The sequence below is a fragment of the Pocillopora verrucosa genome, chromosome 6 (assembly GCF_036669915.1).
Source record: "Pocillopora verrucosa isolate sample1 chromosome 6, ASM3666991v2, whole genome shotgun sequence".
Classification (NCBI taxonomy): domain Eukaryota; kingdom Metazoa; phylum Cnidaria; class Anthozoa; order Scleractinia; family Pocilloporidae; genus Pocillopora; species Pocillopora verrucosa.
Genome location: NC_089317.1, coordinates 10,182,196 through 10,192,986, shown reverse-complemented (window position 1 = coordinate 10,192,986; position 10,791 = coordinate 10,182,196). Strand labels below are relative to the sequence as shown.

Genomic DNA, 10,791 nt, shown 5'->3' with positions numbered 1-10,791 from the left:
CTCTTTGGCTTACAGTCAAGGACTATTTTCCATTTTATCTTTACCCATTCACTGCATACTTTTATATGTAGAGGTCAGATAGCAAAGATCACCATATACAGCTGAAACTGGGAGAAAACTGAAATAAAAAACAGCTACAAAAACATTGGGTGAGTCATTTATGGTGACACATTATAATTAGCTATTCACACTTTGGTGGACTAAAGTCCCTAAAGAAATTATTTTTGAAAAACTGTTTTGTAAATGGTTCCCTTGAGTCCTAATATTAATTTCTACAACTGTTTTTCTGAAACTGCAGTTAAATAGTAATGCTTAGTTTAAGCTGAGAAAGGAATTCAGAAAAATTTTTGTTGCTTTTTATAGTATGTGTATATGCCATTCAGTTATTCTTGAACTTTACTTGTTATTTTTTTAAGTGCTCCTAGTTCTGACAATATCAGTGGAATTAAAAGTAAACCAACTGTTCTTGAAGGCAGCAACTTGCAGTTAATCTGCAAGAGAAGCCTAGGAACCAAGGGACCATAACAAACATTGACAGAAGTAGATGGTGTTTTTAGATTGTAGATGGTGTTCATTAAGAAAAGTAAGTCTTTCACCATGCACCGTTCAATTTCATTAATCGATCGAGAAGTTTAAGGAATTTAACGGTAATTGCAAGCAGATTCTGCAGTCTTACAGAATTTCGGTTATCCGCGCTGCAAAGGATGATTAACGAGAAAGTAAAAAGAAAGCCTGTTCCCACGCTTTGCTACACTGCTGAGATGGCTTCAGAATGGCTCGATCCACAAGCACAACATAAAATGAATAATGACGTTATGAGCGCAGGAAATCTTCGTATGAAAACGTGCGTCTTTCCGCTTCTTGGTGCTTTCGATCTCTAGGGCTTCGCCTTAAGAATAGAGGAAAAAAACGCGGGCTATTTTTCGAACACAGCTAGCCGAGTTACCTCACCCACCCGGGGGTTCCATACCTCCATGTAAACAGGCCCTCAAGAATAAATATAAATAATTTGATTTTTGCCTTTTCAGGGAGAGCCGGAGAAATGGAAAGAGAGCGGAACTGGGAGGATTAGGGTTCTTCATTCCAATCTCAATTCATCATAAAATGATACTTATTGGCCATATTTTCCCTATTTTCATTAGGCTTTGTAAAACCACTAGTCCACACTATCCGTTCGTGGTTAATAATTGTTGACGCGAGACGAACACACTCTGGTAAATCTATGACAGTTATGAATTACGCTCTGAAAATTGCATATTTACGTTACAGGTCTGAATGCCTAAATAAATTTTAATGAAATGTGAATCGACGCAATTGTGGTATTTTTTCGCCTCCGTGGGCAGTTTAAAGCGTCTTTCACGAAATTAATTTTGGCCGGAGGCCGCTAAGAGATCGAAAGAGAAGAAAGGGAGACCTCGTCCCCAATCAAATGTTTCGCATTTAACTACAGGTAGTTTTTAATGGTATACCAAATCGTTACATCATAAAATGAAAGATATACACATATATTAATTCCTTCTTACTTACGATCTATTAGAGCTCAGCAAATAGGTGACATCACCACTATCAACATTTTGCCTCTATATTATATTTAACCAGCAGATTGTATCTTGTTGTGCATCTGTTCCGTTATGGATCACAGATGGCATTAAAATGTGGTAAGAACAAAAAAGTGGCATGCAAGGTGCAGCTGAGTGTGTCACTGATGTTAGCAAAAATGCAAAACGAACTAGGCAAGTTAATTACAATTCAATATGTGCACAAAATTTTGCTCCCATTGTTTGTGCGACCTTCAATGACTTTCAGGGCTTTCCCTCTTGATAAAGACAGTGTAAAGATAATGTTCTGACTATTTAGGGAAAGAAAAGAATATAAACTAACTCTCACTGGCTCTATCAGCAAATCGACAGAACACAAACATAACAGCTCTCAAAGGAAGACAGCTTTATGCATACTAATTCTTTAAAAATACATTGAAAGAGGTTTGCAAAGCGTTTATAAGTTAACAATCTCAGAATTCAACGCCATCAAGATAATGAATCCTGCACAGTTTTGAGATCTTAGAAGGTAACACTGGCTGTGTCAGGAATGAAGTCAAGCTCATTTGCTGTCATTTCCAAGCAAAGCCTAATGTAATCAGCAGTTCTTATATAAGATTCTGACTGCTTGCCAACATACCTTGGAGTTAGTAGAGATTTGCAAAGGAGAGGCCTCCTTCCCGACATAGTTTGTTCTTGAAATATGTTCTACTGACTCCTTTTGTTCCACACAAATTGGCCATCTTAAATTCCCTGTCGTCTTTTTGTGCTTCCATAACTTAACATAGACATGGAAACATAAACATTGTACAATTAAGGTATTGGTAAAATATACAAACAATACTCGATTGAATCCTTGATGTAAGTCACATCTTAGCCTTTTTAGCAGTGACAACACGTTCGAAGATTGAATGGATGAAACTCGACTGCATCATGGCTGCCAATGGCCTGTTAGTGCCATTATTTTTCTGTTCTGAATGCGCATGCGCTAGTTGTGACCAAGCCCCTGTAATTTCATGCAATCCGAAGGAGAATATTTTAGATCGCAGTTATATTGAAACAATTCACGTTTTCGATTTCGTCAAAACAACAACAGCTTTCCTCTAATTTTGAATAATCTAAAAGGCACAGCAATCTGCTGCTGTTGATATAAGAATCATCTAAACACAGTACAAACCGAGAACTGAACCGGAGGCCTTTAACGAGAAAGGGCTACAAGGTCACCCTTTCTTCTCTTAACGGCCTCTGGCCAAAAGTAATTTCGCAAAAATTATTTATATTTATTCATAAGGGCCTGTTTACATGTAGGTGGGAGACCTCAGGTAGGTGAGGGACCCCAGCTAGGTGAGGTACCCCACCTAACCGTGGTCGTTTACATTTATACCCGAGGCGGAGCCTGAGAGATCGAAAGCACCAAGAAGCGGAAATACGTCAGTGTTGTGAGACTTCCTGAGCTGATGTCATAATTGACTTTACGTTTTGCCTGTGGATCAAGCCTTTCTGAAGCCGTTTTAACAAAGTGCGGTTAGGCTTTCTGCATATTTTCTCGTTTCTCTTGTGAAGTGCGAATGACTGAAATTTTGTGAGATTGCTGGTCTGCTTGAAATTGTTATTAAATTCTTTAGTTGTCAACTTCTCGATCGAATGCCATGATCGCTTGAACTTTGCACGGATAATTTTAATTTTGTTTCAGTGAAATGTAAGACTTAAATAATGCACAGTTTAAAAGGGACAACGTCTTAATATGACTTTCATTGTCAACAGTTCTAAGTGAAACAGAGGAATAAGAATCTCAGTACTCTGTAGATAGGTTGGGGGACAATTATAATCGATAGAAACTGAGTCCTTTGATTTTTTAAATTGTTTTTCTTTATTTTTAAAGAATAGCTAGGCCATTATAAACCTATTACAACCATTTAGAAAGTTTCATAAAAGTTAGGATTTTGTGATGAAATCGATCAGTACACGGCGGAAAACTAACTTTTCTTGATGAACACCATCTAAACATGGTTAAACTGCTGATTAAAAAAATTTTACTGTTTTCCCTACTAGACCACCTTAATCAATAAAGAAATTTTTTTCAGACAAGGGATTCATCCGCTAAATTTCAAAATATAACAAAAAGGACTGCAGATGCAACATTGGAATATTTTTTTTATGTGGATTTGTTGGACATTTTAAAATAAAATACATATTTTGAGTAAAAGAATTCTAGAGCTGCAACATTCATTACTCCATCCTTCCCTGTATGAGAAATCACTCGCTCACACTGCAAGATCATCAACATTAACGTAGAGTCGATCATCGTAATTTTTTAAGTTTATCAGCCCCTTAACAAAAAAAAGACATACGAAAAAATATGAAAAATGCGTATAAATTATATTATACTCTGTTAAGCTTTCGAGGGTTCCTTCATTTTTTTACCTAGAAAGAGAGTATATTGCTGTTACAATTAATTTTAGATAGTGAAGTCTTAAATTAATCATCGAAAAACCAACTAAACCTAAACCTAACCCTTGAAAAACCAAATCCAAAGTATTCACAACTATCAATCAGGACAAAGGTTAGCATCAACATTAACCAATGTGAACTTAAAGTAAGATCTCGCATCGCCCTTGAAGCGCGGAAAAACGCGTGTGATCAAGCTGGGATTAGTTTTAGTTTTTACTTTCGATTTCCACTTTCGAAACTCAATTGAAAACTGCTCTCAGTAAAAGCGAAATAAATTGAAGCCATAAACTACGCTTGCAAGCCTTCATTGTGCCGCCGTTATCAAATTAACTTGATGGTGGTAGATTCTAACAATCAAACTTTGAAAAGGAAAAAAGAACACAGAGAGTCTGTTTGTAAACTCTACCATTCTACCTTGTGCTGGTTTTCCATTTCTTTGAGTTTGTGTCTCAACTTCTCAAAAGATGGTCTCAAGTTAGGGTCGTCTCTCCAACATTTTGTCATTATGTCATACCTAAAAGGACGTCAAAAAAAAGTTTAATTAGAAACGGTTCGACTTATCAAAAACCATTTTGGTCTGATAATTCCATCTTGTTATAATAGAGGACAAAAGATTTATACAACAGAAATCAACTGGTGATGGTGTACTTCTTCTTTCATTTCCCTTCGCTAAGCTGGTTCAATAAGTAAAGATGGTTTTATCTTAAGCTGCACATACTAATGTACGATAAAAGCCATCAAGAAACAATAAGATATTATCATACAACTAATCATCCACATATTGCGGTTTAGGCATTCTGTATCCCTCTTAAAGTAAGTTTGAAATTTTTCTTCCATCCATCCTTGGATAAGGTGAACCACCTGAATACAGCAGGTAATGTCAACATACTCTAAAATGAAAGGCTCTACGGATGTATTTCCATTAATAATTTTTTCCAGCTGAGGCCAGCGACTTGGTATGACCAAAAGCCAATTATACAGACACTGGTACACCCTTCTTACTTCATGACTTCGTGTCCCCCCAATTGCTGAGGCTAAAATGAATGGACTGGCAATCTGCCTAGTAACTTACCAATCGTGAAAATCTCATAGAGGAGAACTCCGTAGTTCTACCTGTAAAACAAACGGGATACATTTAAGGCAATAAAATTTCTTTCCTGCAAAGAAATATAATTGAAACATCTTTGGTGTTAAAGGGAAGGGGAAATGGGGTGGAGAGGGACACCTGCACAGGGTCATAGGAGTTGATCCCTGCTCACTAACCATGAAAAATGAGGATAACCACTCCGCACTGAGATGACGTCACACCAGCAAAATAAAAAGACCAAATACAAAAGTAACCAAATAACCTTTTGCAGACCTGAAAAAAGTTAATACAAAACCATTCTCATTGAGCTTAACTGCAGCGTTCATGTCTTCCTTGTACTCACACATTACTCTTAGTAGAGTACTTTCCGTAAAGAAACGCCTCAATGGCAGTCCATTTTACAGGGAGACGCCCATGAATAAGAAGTAAAAACGCGAGGAGTTAGCCTAGTCCTTAAAAAGTACTAATGCTCCCAATGGCGACAACACTGTAACGAAAGTTTCGGAAAACGGAACAGGATTTACTGATTTCTTTAAGCAGTCACTCCAGTGAGGCATCTTAAGCCACACAATCCAAGACTAACGAGAACATTATACGATTTCTTAAAATAATTCATACCCTGGTTTTTTTTCCATAAATATTGCCCTCCTGCACATCTCTGGCCATTCCAAAGTCCGTCACTTTGCATGTTTCCTCCTCTCCAACCAACACATTACGAGCTGCAAGATCTCTATGAATAACCTTACACAAAGAGAAAACGTTTCTTTCGGAAAACACCATTTAACTAAACGAGAGACTTAGGGGTGACTCAGCTGACATGGGATGACATTCTGGGCAGTGAGTCCACGATTTAATGAAAAGTAAGGTATGGTGAGTGACGAATGAGGCCTTATTCTATAAGAAAGCCATTCAAAGATTTATTACATCACTCACTGGTATCGATGACAAATAAGACATTCCATCAGCGATTTGCCAAGCAAATTTAATCAACTGCTGTGAGGTCAGATTTGTTTGTGGTTTGATATCCGGGTCTTTGTAATGAGTATCATTCAATCCACGGCTCTTTCTCAGGGAACCCAGCAGATCCCCAAAAGGAACATATTCGATCAGCACAAACAGTGGCTCTAGGGAGACAAACAAAGTTCCGCAAATACTTGATTATTTACCGCAGATGGAAGCAAAATTAACAGTAAACGTCACTCTCCAATAAACGGCACAGCAACTTGGAAGACTACGACAATTATTCAACGTTTATAAGAAAATAAAATATCAACTATCATATAACTCGGTAATATTCACAATTCTTGTAAGTTTATTTTAGAAGCAAAGTAAAAATAATTGGGAAGTGTAAAATGTCAATGCCGCTAAACTGACATCGTATCAAACTTTCATTTAAAGCAGGTCATGTTTATCTTCAAGGTCGACTACCAGAACGATTCCCGCCGTCATAGAGTATTCACATCTGACCGGCTCATATCTGCCACATGTATGCAAACCTTAAGCACGCAGTTTTGGTGTTGGCCCATTTTTGGTCCACCAGTAAATTTTGCTGATCGTAGATCTCACTTATTGATTATACATACGCTGCTGCTTAGCGGACAGTATACAAGTGTGACTACTTCTTTGCTGTCAAATTAACTCTATCGAGACCTCACACGTGCACGCAAGAATAGAATATGCCCAAGCTTTAAGCGTCGGTCAGCCGATTTTCCCAGAAGTTAACAGAGATGGAAACAATGGGTAATGAAACGATAGGGTAAATTAAATGTACTATACCGACAAAGACCTCCTCAAAAACAATAAAAACGTAATGAACGCCGCGGTGATCAGTCGAGTAAATAAGGTACCTACGAGTGGCATCCTGTGAATTGATTTCAAGACAGTTACTTGAACCTAAACAAAGAGGGCCACGCGGACCACGGGGTGTGAGGCACACGAAAAGTACGGTCTCTGCTATTCGTACCCATCAATTCCTGTGTTAATTTTGTTTCCACTGATTTTTTTTTTACTTCGCCGAAAAGGGACGGAGTACTCGTAGGCTACTTTTACCCGAAGATACCAGTCGTTTGCTTGGTTCTTCGCCCTGTTTCAAATAAGCACCCTCCCGTTGCCTACCAAAAGTAACTAAGCGCCCCAGGCGCCAAATCGAATAATTATGGTATACTATATAAACTAAGAGGAAAGATATCTTAAGCTCAAACACCAACATACCGAGAAAAACGAAACTAATCTATACTTTTAATCTAAATTTTTTTTGACGCTAAACATAGCTGATAATAAACTTTTCAGTATTTACCAGACTTGGTAACGCATCCCAAAAGTTTGATAACGTAAGGATGAGGTTGTTTCATCAATTCAAGTTCTGACAGCAAATCCTTTCTCTCTGATTCAGAAGCGTTTCCTGCAACAGGATTTCCGATCAATCATGGCCGAATAACATTTCAATAATACTATTATCTAGGTAAACGTATACAGATAGATAAATCACTACATTACATAAATAGAAATTGATAGACAGAAAGATAGATTGATAGAAAGAAAGATAGATAGATAAATAGAAAGAAAAAGAAAGATAGAGAGATAGGTAGATAGCTAGATAGATTTATAGATTGATATAAATATTGCTAGAAAGATAGATATACAGACAGAAAGACAGGCAGACAGACAGATAGATAAATAGATATCGTGCGACCCTAACATATATCATATTCAAAGTGCTTTTCTTTGTCAACGTAAAGTGCCTAGGCTCCAAAATGTGACCATCATTTAAGGAGGAATGTTTAAATTACATCTGAAAATTCCATCGCTACCTCAAGTAGAACAAGCTTCAAACTATGGACATAACTGTGGACTAGTCATATAGAATGTGATTACTCTAAACAGGAGCTTGGAAATTATGCAGAAGCATATCATTAAAATCAAAATAAACGGAACAATTTCGACAGACTTCTAAGTCAGTTCAAAGACCAAGTAAAAAATGACGTTATTTCTTGGTACCTTTCAACATTTTGACTGCTACAAGCGTCTTCTCAGCTCTTCCTTGTAGATTTACGGCTGTTGCCTTGGCAACCTGACCAAAAGTACCTTTTCCAACGATCTGCTTTATCGTCACATGTTCTCTAGGAATCTCCCAGGAGCGTGTGTATGGACGAAGAGAAGCGTACTCGCTGATTTGTTCAGTGCTGAGTGGACTGACATCTGCCATCACTCGTGAACGAGTTCTGTCATCCAGTGCCATGTAACGGCTTTGAGAAGGTTTAAGCAATTCGACTGCAATCTCAAAGACAAAGTTGTTGTCAATCAACAAAAGATAATAAACTACCTAACTTGCTCGGAAATTATTTCAAATCTTCAAATCAGCTGTCTTATGAAAAACAAACCAGTATTATTTGAAATATCAATGAATAATAGACTTAAAATCTGTATTGATCATAACTTTCTGGGTTCGGGTATGAACTGTAAACTGTAGTGGAAAGACTCTCAGTAAAGACAGCAACGTAAAAACAAATCGCACCTAGGACTACAGGAAAATGTACATATATATGAAGATAAAAGATTTCATCATATCACTTACATCAGTTCTTCCTCCTGTTTCATAACTTGAATTCCCAAATGTTCTGAAACAGCGAATAAAATATATTACAAAACAAACCCAATTCTCTCTGACTGTAAAATCCTAACAGACAGCTTAGTCCAGTTAGAAAAGCAGCTGGAGACAAGATATAGGCTCAGCTACAGTCAGCCTACATGTAGCCGTACCCTCCCTCTACAGTCAGACTATATGAGCAGAGTAGACTTGCCCTGAGCTTCTCATATGTGATTGTCTTAAGGAAATTTTAGCTTAATAGCCAGAGGTTTGGCATCCTCTGCATTCAAGCATTGAAAGTTTCATTTCCCCCAGTTACGAGCAGTGGAGACGAATATCATGCTCTTAGAGTGGTTTCCTGCCACCGAAGAAAAACAGACTTTATCCTTTAGTGAACCTTCTAAATATATTATAGTGAATGATAACAGTATTATGGGCAGATTGACAAAAATCAAGAACCGTCTACGCGCTGAAAGAAGGAACTACGTAAAGAATATAAACGACGAAATCCACAGGAACTCCAAACGTTTCTGGTCACACTTCTCTTTTAAAAGCAAAAAGAAGCCGATTCCTGAAAAGGTGACTTACAATAATGCTGTCTTTTCCGATGACCAAAGACGTGCAGAGGCTTTTAATGACTCTTTCAAATCTATATATAAAGATCAATCTGCCTGTGAAGTAAATGTTGACGTGCCTTTATTTTCAGGAGTAAAGAACTTTTTAGCTCATGTCATAGTGTCAGTTGACGAAATCGAGAATATACTGCGCTCACTTGACACTCATAAAGCTATCGGTCACGATAAATTACCTACGATCGCATTGAAAGAATGTGCAGAGTCTCTAGCACCCTCTATAACAACGATTATAAATTTCAGTCTGAGTCATGGCTTTCAGTTATCTGATTGGAAGAGAGCAAATGTTTCTCCAATTTTTAGAAAAGGCAAGAAAGATATCGTAGAAAATTATCGTCCTGTGTCTCTACTACCAGTTATTTCTAAAGTCCAAGAACGTTGCGTGGCTTCGCGTCTCGTTCCGCACTTGAAGGAGTTACTATATCCATTCCAACATGGTTTTCAAAAGGGAAGGTCTTGTGTCACGCAACTCTTAGAAGCTTTTTATGATATCGGTGGCGCGCTGGATCGTGGGATTGAAACTGATATTATCTATCTTGACTTTGCCAAGGCTTTTGACACTGTATGTCCCGCTAAGCTGGTATCCAAGTTATCAACCTTTGGAATCAAAGACCCTTTACTAACTTGGTTTCACTCGTATCTAACTGGGAGGAGTCAGAGAGTGGTAATAAACGGAACGTCTTCTAGATGGACCGATGTAGGGTTAGGTGTTCCACAAGGGTCACAATTGGGACCGATACTGTTCTTACTATTTGTTAATGACATGCATAATGTTGTTACCAGTGCAACACTGGCTATGTTTGCAGATGACTCTAAATGTTAGAAGGTTAATAACCACCATTCTGATTACTTGCGTCTAAATCCTGCTGCATCTGCAGCAGGATTTAGACGCGCTTTAAAATTGGTCTATGCGAAATGAGTTGTTTTTTCAGCCTACCAGGTGCAGCAATTTGAGAATTTCTAGGAAGCGCCTTAGTCCTCCTCGCTGTTTTAAATGGTATTAATGTGGAGGTTGTCACAGCCGAAAAAGATCTAGGTATTATCATTGCAAATGACACCTCTTGGAAAGATCACTTTGTCATGATTGTAGCTAAAGCTAAATGGAATGCTTGGTTTTCTCAAAAGGAACTGCGCTGCTATTGTTGGTAGTACGGTGCTTTTGCATCTTTACTGCTCTTTAGTGCGCTCTCATTTTTGTATTTGCTCTCAGTTATGGGCCCCTCAGTCAAGTACTAGCAATTTAATCCTTGTTGAAAACATACAAAGGAGAGCTACTCGTTTTACCTTAAGGAATAATAACCTATGTTATAAGGCTCGTTTAGTCAAGCTTAAGTTACTACCACTAAGTTAATGGTTAGAATATCGTGACTTGGTTTTCTTTTTTAAGTGCCTTCATGGGCTTATAGATTTCACTCGTGAATTTAGTTATTATTTTTCTTTTCTAAAGGGAAACACGCGCCGTGCTTCATCAGGGCTGCATTTGAAGTTAAATGCCTG

General features: G+C 37.8%; 1 pseudogene; it reads right to left on the bottom strand.

Annotated features, from left to right (window-relative positions):
- Window positions 1–3,792: 3,792 nt before the first annotated feature.
- LOC136276947 (fibroblast growth factor receptor 1-A-like) overlaps window positions 3,793–10,791 on the bottom strand; it is a 97,036-nt pseudogene continuing 90,037 nt past the window's right edge.